Consider the following 9129-nt stretch of genomic DNA (forward strand, 5'->3'; position numbering starts at 1 on the left):
GGGACTTTGGCAGATGAGATATCTTGTCTTGGCTAGGGAGGATCTTACAAACTATGTTGAAGGTAGACCATTGCGGACGAAGACTACCACTACAGTATGTAAATTCTTGTTGGAAGAAATATTTTGCAGGTATGGATGTATAGGCAAGATTACAGCTGATCGTGGAGAGCTAGATGCTGATGAAGCTAGAGAATTCTTCTCACGGCTTGGGATTAAATTGGCTCTTACTACTGCCTATAATCCAGAGGGAAATGGCAAAAGTGAAAGAGGACATCCGCCTATAGTTAAAGCATTGGCAAAAGCTTGTAGAGGTCGGATTGGAGATTGGCCGAGATTGCTACCTTTTGCATTGTGGGCTGATCGCTCTACACATAGTGTGACTACTGGATACATGCCTGCGGAGTTGATGTATGGGCAAAAACCTGTCATGCCTACTGAAATTTGTGCTCTCACTTGGAGTGTTCTTCCTTGGCATGAGAATTTATCAAGGGAAGAGCTGTTAGCCCTTCGGATTCGTCAACTAGAGAGAAGAACAGAAGATGTGCAGCTAGCCATTGACCGTTTGAAGGCAGCCCGTCTCAGAAATAAAGACAGGTTTGATTTAAGGCATCGCTTGAGGCCTAGAGCCATAAAAGAAGGAGATTGGGTTCTAGTCTACGACAGTAGTCTAGAAAATCAGCATAGTAGCATGAGAAAAATGGTTCAAAGATGGTTTGGACCGTATGAAGTGAAAAAGGTTTTTGACAATGGTACCTATGAGCTGGCTGAATTAGATGGAACATTATTGAGGGTGCCTATTGCTGGAAAACGAGTCAAGATTTTCAAGAGAAGAGAGGATGAAGAATATGCACTTGAAGCATTGACAGAAGAAGAGCAAGTAGAAGAAAGACAAGCAGAAGAGACAGAAAACATAGATGATGAAGCTGATGGAGAAACAGGTTTATTAGAATCAGAAGATGGACTTGACTTGTTTGTGGAGTTGAATGATCCTGGATAGTTGGCACATCCGGAGGATGCGCAGGTTTAGAGGGGGTGGATGTCGTGATGCTGCGCATCTGAGCCGTGAACACCTCCATTTTTGTTGTGCATTTGTGTTAATTTCTGCGTGTGAATCATTGTTTGTGTGGTGCATTTTAATAAACTGCATTCAATATATGTACATATTCCCTTAAATGTATTGCATATTCGATGCTTGTAATAGGAAGGAAAACCTATCCTACCCTTTGTAGACCGTTCTGTTCGTGGGAGCATCCGAGACTTGGGGCAAGCTTACAATGAGTCCTTCACTGAACCAGATAGTAATCAGGACTCTAGTGATAAGGTCCCTGATTTTGTTAAGACTATGATATACTGTCCAAACGAGGCTGTTCGTATGGGTGGTCGCTATGCATCAAAGGAGGAATTCACAAATGGGAAGATAGGGAGCTAAAGATAGTGGAAAAATATTCATATGGCAAAAAGAGGGGAAAAAGGAGGATTTGAATGGCTAAAGGGGGGGAAAAAGTTCAGAAAATGAAGGACCTCCCCGTGCTCGAAATGGGGTGGTTACCTTCTGCGTGAAGGGTAGGGGATGCTGGGCAGAAGGGAGATAATCACTACAGAGACATGCTTTATGGGGGGAAAAATCAGTATGTTGCTCGGGGATTCCCTTCACAGATATAATGGAAAATACAACCATCACCAGTGAGTCCTCCCTCGATCAGAATCAGTCCCTCCCCTGCTTGTCACCTTCCTGGTGAATTTGCTGCAACATGTCAGGCAGCGCAGGCTTTCCCTCCGCCTGGAGTCATCGATGCTGCTGACCCCAACCATGTTGTGCACCCTTATGCTCGCATCTCCAGCGTTAGCTCCTCCCTCGGTCGCCATATTGTGCGCAGGCTGTTCGAAATCAGCATCCAGGACGCTTTCTCCGTGCCTGGAGATTTCAATCTGATGATGAACGATTTGATGCTTCACAGTATGCATTCTTTGGTGGAGATGTAAGCCAAGAGGTTGAACTTGACGGCCTCTATCTTCTTCACCCTTTACACTCTCAAGTACGCACCCATACCATGCATGGTCAATCCGAAACAGCGAGGGTGCAGCCCATGCCCACCGCAAATTCATGACGGCTTGCACCTTTCCTGATAGCGCCTCCAACATGTTTTTTTTCCATGACGAATCTTGACTAGCACTTGGTATAAGGCCGACCCTTCTCTGCTGCCGTTCAATCTGCCAACACTACTCTCCTTGGCGCCTTCAGCACAGGCTCCCATTTACTGCTGGATTCTTCACAAGCATGGCAGCTATAATCTATGTATCAATGGTTCTGCACAGCTATATACTCTCAGTAGTTTTCTCAGGAGTTCGAGTTTTTGCCTTACTGTACTATGTGATTTCATACTTTCCTGGGGGTTCAGCAGGAATGCGTTTCCTTTCATCCATGGTTACATCCTCTGTCTTGAAGTGCTTTGGTCGTTAACACATCCATATACCTGTGGCTGCTGAAATTGGACAAATCATATGGTTTCTTACTGATTTTGTCTTAGTGCTTCCATTGACCTGATGTTACTTGAACAGAAGTGCATAAAGAGGTCGGTTGCTTTACAATATGGACTTTGCCCTGACCTTTACTTCGAGCCTTGAACATTGATAAAAGGATAAGAAATCATTTAGTGCAGCTGATGCAATTCCGGGCCTTCAATCTATTTCCTGTTCTCTCAAAATTAAAAGACACAGAAGGAATTTTGTTTGCCAGAAATGGATTTGCATTACAGAAAATATAAGAAAACAGAGATATGTCCATCATTTGCAAATTCTGAAACCTGAAAGTATGATTGGCATAGGTGCTTAGGGTCTTCATCATGAAAAGAGCCTTTCAATATTGAACAGAAGTATGTGCTGTTCTGTCACAAATTGCAGCAGGAGCAACTATCACAGTAGGATACAGCGGTTACATATGCTTTGAACTTTTAGTTGTGATATTGCCCTTTCCTTTAGCCATGAATCCATTCAACAAAAGTTGGAAGTTCTGATACTATTCAGCTTGCAATTAGCTTTGGTGGTGGCTACATTACAGGAGTTTTCTGCCAATGTCTCACATCTAACTGTCAATCTTGTGTCATTCCTAATCAACTCAAAGGATGGACAACTTGTTGTAACTGCTTTCATGTATGAAAGAGGTGATCACTACAATAAATGCTGATTTGAAGAACAGGGCAACTATCATGAATGAACATGCTGAAGTGAAGAATGTTTTTCTACTGACTGCAACTGTCAACATACACCTGAATGTAAACAGTTTATGAGATACTTCGGATTATTCTGAACATGAATTTCTTGTAACTCATTTGACAAGCAATATAGTGAACTTTGACAGCCACTATTTGAGTTTTTCTTGTTAGCCTCATTTCTTGCTGTACCTTGAACCCCGTGTTCTGCAGCTCTTGCACGAATTCTTCGACAACGCTGATTAAGATACGACTCGCGGTCTTGAACAATAAGACCTTTGTTTGCCATCTTATCTACATTACAGCAAACGAGGCTTAAATGGATAGCTTTATGGAGATGTACGTCAAGTTGCAAGTTGACCATAAACCTTGCATTGTATATAGTAGTCGAGAGATTTTTCGATGTTATATCTCGGCTTTGTATCATGCTCAACGATTTGTTTGTCCCAGTAGATAATTATTTGTTATATCTCGGCTTTGAGTATAAGTAATCCATTTTAAATTTAATGCGCGCCATCTATGAAATTTTATAACTATAGTAATAAAATTTATTTCAATCAATTCTACTCATAGTCATAAGACCTGAGAGAAATTATCCTATACTCAATTTAAGGGTTTCTTCTTCTATAACAATAATTTTGGGTTCATTTTGATGAAGTACGTGGCCGTATGCAAAGCACATTGCATACCATTATCAATACGTATATTATCTTAAATTTCCTTCCCCTCCCTCTCCCTCTCTTTCTCTCCCTCTCCCTCTCTTCCTCTCTTTCTCTCACCCTCTCCCTCTCCCTCTCGTTCTCTTTCTCTCCCTCTCTCATTTCCTCCCTCCCCCTCCCTCTCCCTCTCCCTCCCTCTTTCTCCCTCTCCCTCTCCCTCCCTCCCTCTCCCTCCCCCTCCCTCTTTCTCTCCCTCTCTCATTTCCTTCCCCTCCCCCTCCCTCTCCCTCTCCCTCTCCCTCTCCCTCTCTTTCTCTTTTTCTCCCTCTCCCTCTCTATCTCTCTTTCTCTCTCATTTCCTAAACAAGCAAAAAATAAAGTGATTTAAACATCCTCCAAGAAAAAGGGAGAGGGAGAGATACAATGCACTCTCCCTCTCTTTCTCTTTCTATCCCTCTCTCATTTCCTTCCCCTTCCTCTCCCTCTCACTCTCTTTCTCTCTCATTTCCTCTCCTAAACAAGCAAAAAATAAAGTGATTCAAACATTAAACAAGCAAAAGGGAGAGGGAGGGAGAGAGAGAATGCACTCTCCCTCCTTTCTCCCTCTCTTTCTCTTTCTCTCCCTCTCCTATTTCCTCCCCCTCCCTCTCCCTCTCCCTCTATTTCTCTTTCTCTTTCTTTCTCTTTCTCTTTCTTTCCCTCTCCCTCTCTTTCTCTCTTACTCTCTCATTTCCTCTCCTAAACAAGCAAAAAAGAAAGTAATTTAAACATTAAACAAGCAAAAGGGAGAGAGAGAGAGAGAATGCACTCTCTCTCTCTTTCTCTCCCTCTCCCTCTCCCTCTCCCTCTCTTTCTCTCCCTCTCTCTCCCTCTCCCTCTCCTTCTCTTTCATTTCCTCTCCTAAACAAACAAAAGAGAACGATTTAAACCTTCAACAAGTAAAAGAAAGAGAGAGGGAGACTCACCAATGAGATATGGCGAGCATGGGCGGCTTCTCTTTGCAACGAGGGCTCCTCCTCTCCTTCGCGAACAACGGCGGTGGTCGTGCCGGTGGCGGCGGTGGTAGCAAGTCTCTTCCTCTTCTTCTCTCACAAAGCCTTGGCTCTCTCCCTCGCTCTCTCCCTCGCTCTCGCTCTCAAAAGGCGAAGAAAAGAAAATGAAATCGGTGCTCTGGTTTCGGCCGCGCTTTTTTCCCCTGCGGCGTCGCTATTGGCGTCGCAAATGCGACGCAAATAGCGACGCCAGTTGCGACGCCAATAGCGATGCCAGTTGCGACGCTAATAGCGACGCCTATAGCGACGCCAATATCCGCCGTCGCTAATCGGCGTCGCTAATTGCCCAATTCCTTGTAGTAGTTTCTTCATTTAAGAAGCTTAGGGACAAACCCTAGTTTCTTATCTTTATGAATTTATTGTCCTTACGGTAAGGAAAGTAGTCAAGTGTTTAGGGTATGAATGTTTCTATGTTTAGATTGGTTCGGTTATCTTTTGGAAGGTAATCTTAATCGTCTTGTCACGGTTTTACTATCCTTTTGACAATTAACTTTCCCAATCAATATAGTTTAATTTGGCATGTAGCATAATGCCAAGGTGATTCAAAGAGCGACAATACTCCTTGGGACAAAAAGGCCTAGCTGAGAAATTGGTGTATACACACTTTATTAGTCCCAAGTCCTCAAATAGCAGGGGAAAAGTGTTAATAGAGTGTCATCCAGCAGTCCCCTTTTACATTTTCTTTCCAAATGAGTTCGTATATCTAATTTTTATACTTGTTAATTCCTAACATTTAACTTCCGTTTTCTTTAAAGATGAACTCATGCCAAATAACAACAATTTTCTTGCTAAGATGTGCAACTAGCAAAGATAACTCCCTAGTAAATTGAGCATCGAAAGAAACCTTTCATGAAATTAGCCATTTACCATGATTCGTTGCGAAAGGAATAAGACTAATGGTGCAAGATATAATTTCTACACCTTAGGATTTTATTAAAATATACTACTATAGTAAATGGTTAATCTTGCTCGTAATTTATAATGCTTGATGCAATTTGAAGAAAGCTAAGTTGTATACATTGTCATTCATAAGCTAACTCCTTCGTTAAAAATAACTCGAACAAATATATCCTATCCTTAACAATTTTTCTTTGCATGATCGACTTAAAACCGAATTAACACCAAGAAGAAAAAGACCTGGCTTTGAGGTGAGATATCCACATGGATACCGGGAGATGACCCTCCCGCAGCTACACCTTGGACTTTTTTCGGCGGTATCGTAGTTCGAATGTGAGATAGCCTTTTCCTTTTTCTTCTTGGAATTCCACCGTCTTCTCCTTCCTTTTCTTTTACCTTTTTCCCACTCTTCCTCCTTCACTCCCTCTTTTCACTCCCTCTACTTCCCTCCCTATCTTTTATCTCATGGCTATTTCTTCCTTACGGGATACCATACGAGGCCATGATGATGAATTGGATTTTTAGGACATGGGAGTGTGTGGACACCGGCTTGTTTGATAAGACTAAGAACACAAAGCTCAACTAAGAGAGCACTTGCACAAAAAGATTTAAAAAGTGAGTGAAGGAATTAATGCAAGAGAATGGAAGTCCGCAAGGTAGCCTAATGACAAAGTAGGCCTATGGGTGTGACTTGAATAGTCTAAAGAGCTAAGGGGGGGAAAAAGAACAAGGGCCTAGGGGAAAATTAAAACCCGGGAGGGGAAACAAGGGCTTAAGGGAAAGGGGGAATTTGAAATCCTAGGGGGGTGTGTGGTTCCAAAAACCATGGGAAGGCTAAGGGGCTTTTTAAAACCCCGGGGGGGGGGGGGGGGGGGGGGGAAACAAGGGCTTAGGGGGGGGTTAAAACCGGGAGGGGAAACAAGGGGGCTTAGGGGGGATTTAAAAACCCGGGAGGGGGGGAAACAAGGGCTTATGAAGCCCACCTTGGAACCTTCCAAGGAGCTTTCTGGAAGGGCCACGTGGGGGGAAAAGCTTCTGACGGCGTGATGGGCAGGTGGCAGGGCCTGCGACTGCAAGCGGCGTGCTGGGAGGCGGCTGCTGACTGGCGCAGCAGCTCACGGTTCCCCAAGGCGGACTGGCGGCGACCTCCCTAACTTCTCCCTCTCTCACGATTCTGACGGCGTTGGCCGTAGGCTCTATGGCAGTGCTTCCTCCTCTCAAGCTCTATATCAGCGGCCCCACAATCATGATGGCATCCCTTTCCCCCCTTTTTTTTCTCTCTCTCTTTTTTTGCTCAGATTGACGGCCTCCCTTATTTAAATAGTGGAGGGGAGGGGGATCCTCCCTCCCTACCTGTCGACTCGCATGGCGACCAATGATGAGGAAGCTCTAGCAAGGAGCTTACTCATCCCTTCTATTTCCCTCCCCCTCCAGCTCGTCAGTCGGCTGGGGGGGGGGAAAATAAGGGGAATTAAATAAAAATTTCATTATCCAATTTCGTTTTTATGGAGACAGTTCACGCGGAATATTACAGCTTTCAAGGCATCCATGGCATCACTATCACGTTTCGCATGAGCTTGCTGCTGCATATAGGTTGTAAATGACTGAAACAGATGCTTCATGACATTGTCATCTGTCATCTCTTCTTGCGAGTCTCCCATCTTGTTGAAAATTGACGCATCACTTTCACGTCGGGTTCACGAGAAATGTCGTAGAGTTCGTGCAAGAGCTGCAGAACACGGGGTTCAAGATACAGCAAGGAAAGAGGCTAACAAGAAGATCTCAAGTTTTGATGCCAAAGATCACTATATTGCTTGTCAAAAAAAATTACAAGAGATCCATGAGTGTTCATTCTGAACATCCAGTTTGTGTAGGAATGCTTTCCTTTAAGGATGCAACAGTTGTTGCAGGTGCATATCTATTTGGTCCAATATATGTACCATCATCAGTAAGGCGAAATCTCAGCTCCAATAATTCATCTGCTACCATGCCTTGCCACAGGATGACTCTATGTAGTGTACAAATCAATAGCAGTGTGGGACGAAAAAGCTCAATGCCACCCCTTTTTACTAATAGGGCTTAGCTTTAGGACTTTCAGAAGAGCCAACCTGTGAATCATCTCTGGATAAGACGACACCTAGCGACTGCACTGCCAAATGCTCAGAAGGCAATGCTGAATTCTGAAGTCCTCCTGCATGGTTATCTGCTTGAAGAACATGCTGAGCTTCATCAATATCACGGAGGATATCACGGAAGGCAGCCCAACCTTCGGCAGCTTCATTGCCAGCTGGTACAATAATAGTGCTTCGATTGCGAGTGACCTCAGACACCTTCAAAAAGCGGCCTCGCTGATTCTCTCCAACATCAAAGTAGAACACCTTTGCATCGAGCTGAACCTCGGTGCTCTCAAGTGGTAAGTCTTTGTTTGCAAGCTCTGAATTGTCTCCTGCTGTGTAATACTTAAACAGATCAACAAAGATGCTTTTTTGGAAGCATGCACAATTATCATGGACTTAGAACCAGAGGTCTTCTCTGAGATCTTCAAATAGCAGCCACCTTTTTCTAGATATTGTTGATGATACTGTTCAGCTGGATAAAACTCTGCAGTTGGTAAAATTTGAGTCACAATTTTTTCACCAAGGCGTTCCTCTTCAGCTTCTTGCAGAGATGCTTTGGCTATCTACTCTTGCTCAAGTCTATGGTAGTAGATGCCCGATCTGTTTTGTGTTCTAACATCATTTCCCTGTCAGTTGTATTGAGTGGGATCATGCTTTCCCCAAAAGACCTCCAAAAGTTTTTCATATGTCACTTGTTCAGGATCATACTCAACTAGCACTACTTCCACATGATTCGTTTTTCCAGAACAAACATCTTGATATGTAGGGCTCTTTGTATTTCCCTGTGTATAGCCAACAGTGGTCAGAGTAAGGCTACACCTTCACAACACCAGAAACTCGTTGATATACAAGTTCTACGCTCCAAAAACAACCAGCAGCAAAAGTGGCTTGTTGAAGAGTCATGGCTGATGGTTCCTATCACTTAAGTGATTCGAACAAGAGAGATGCAAGCTGAACACAGGTAGAGCGATGGGAGTCGGCAGGTTGCATGTGTTGATCCATGGTTTCTTCTTTTGCAGCGTCTGACTCTCACGAAGGCCGGCCAGCTCGACCCAAGCGCATCCACCTGAAGGTTTAATACCTTTCCTTCATACGAAATGTGTTAAAATCTAGAGCTTGAATCAGGCCTCTATCAAACGATTAGCTGAGAATGTGATGTCGTTTATTGCTGCATCAAACTGTGGATTCGATTCTC

The 9129-nt window shown here is 43.8% G+C and overlaps 1 pseudogene; it reads right to left on the reverse strand.

Annotated features, from left to right (window-relative positions):
- Positions 1-7886: 7886 nt before the first annotated feature.
- LOC148020106 (uncharacterized) lies at positions 7887-8865 on the reverse strand (annotated as a pseudogene).
- Positions 8866-9129: the final 264 nt, after the last annotated feature.

Source organism: Lygodium microphyllum, chromosome 19, assembly GCF_053477565.2.
Source record: "Lygodium microphyllum isolate KBCC chromosome 19, Lygodium_microphyllum_v1.1.10, whole genome shotgun sequence".
In the NCBI taxonomy this organism is placed as follows: domain Eukaryota; kingdom Viridiplantae; phylum Streptophyta; class Polypodiopsida; order Schizaeales; family Lygodiaceae; genus Lygodium; species Lygodium microphyllum.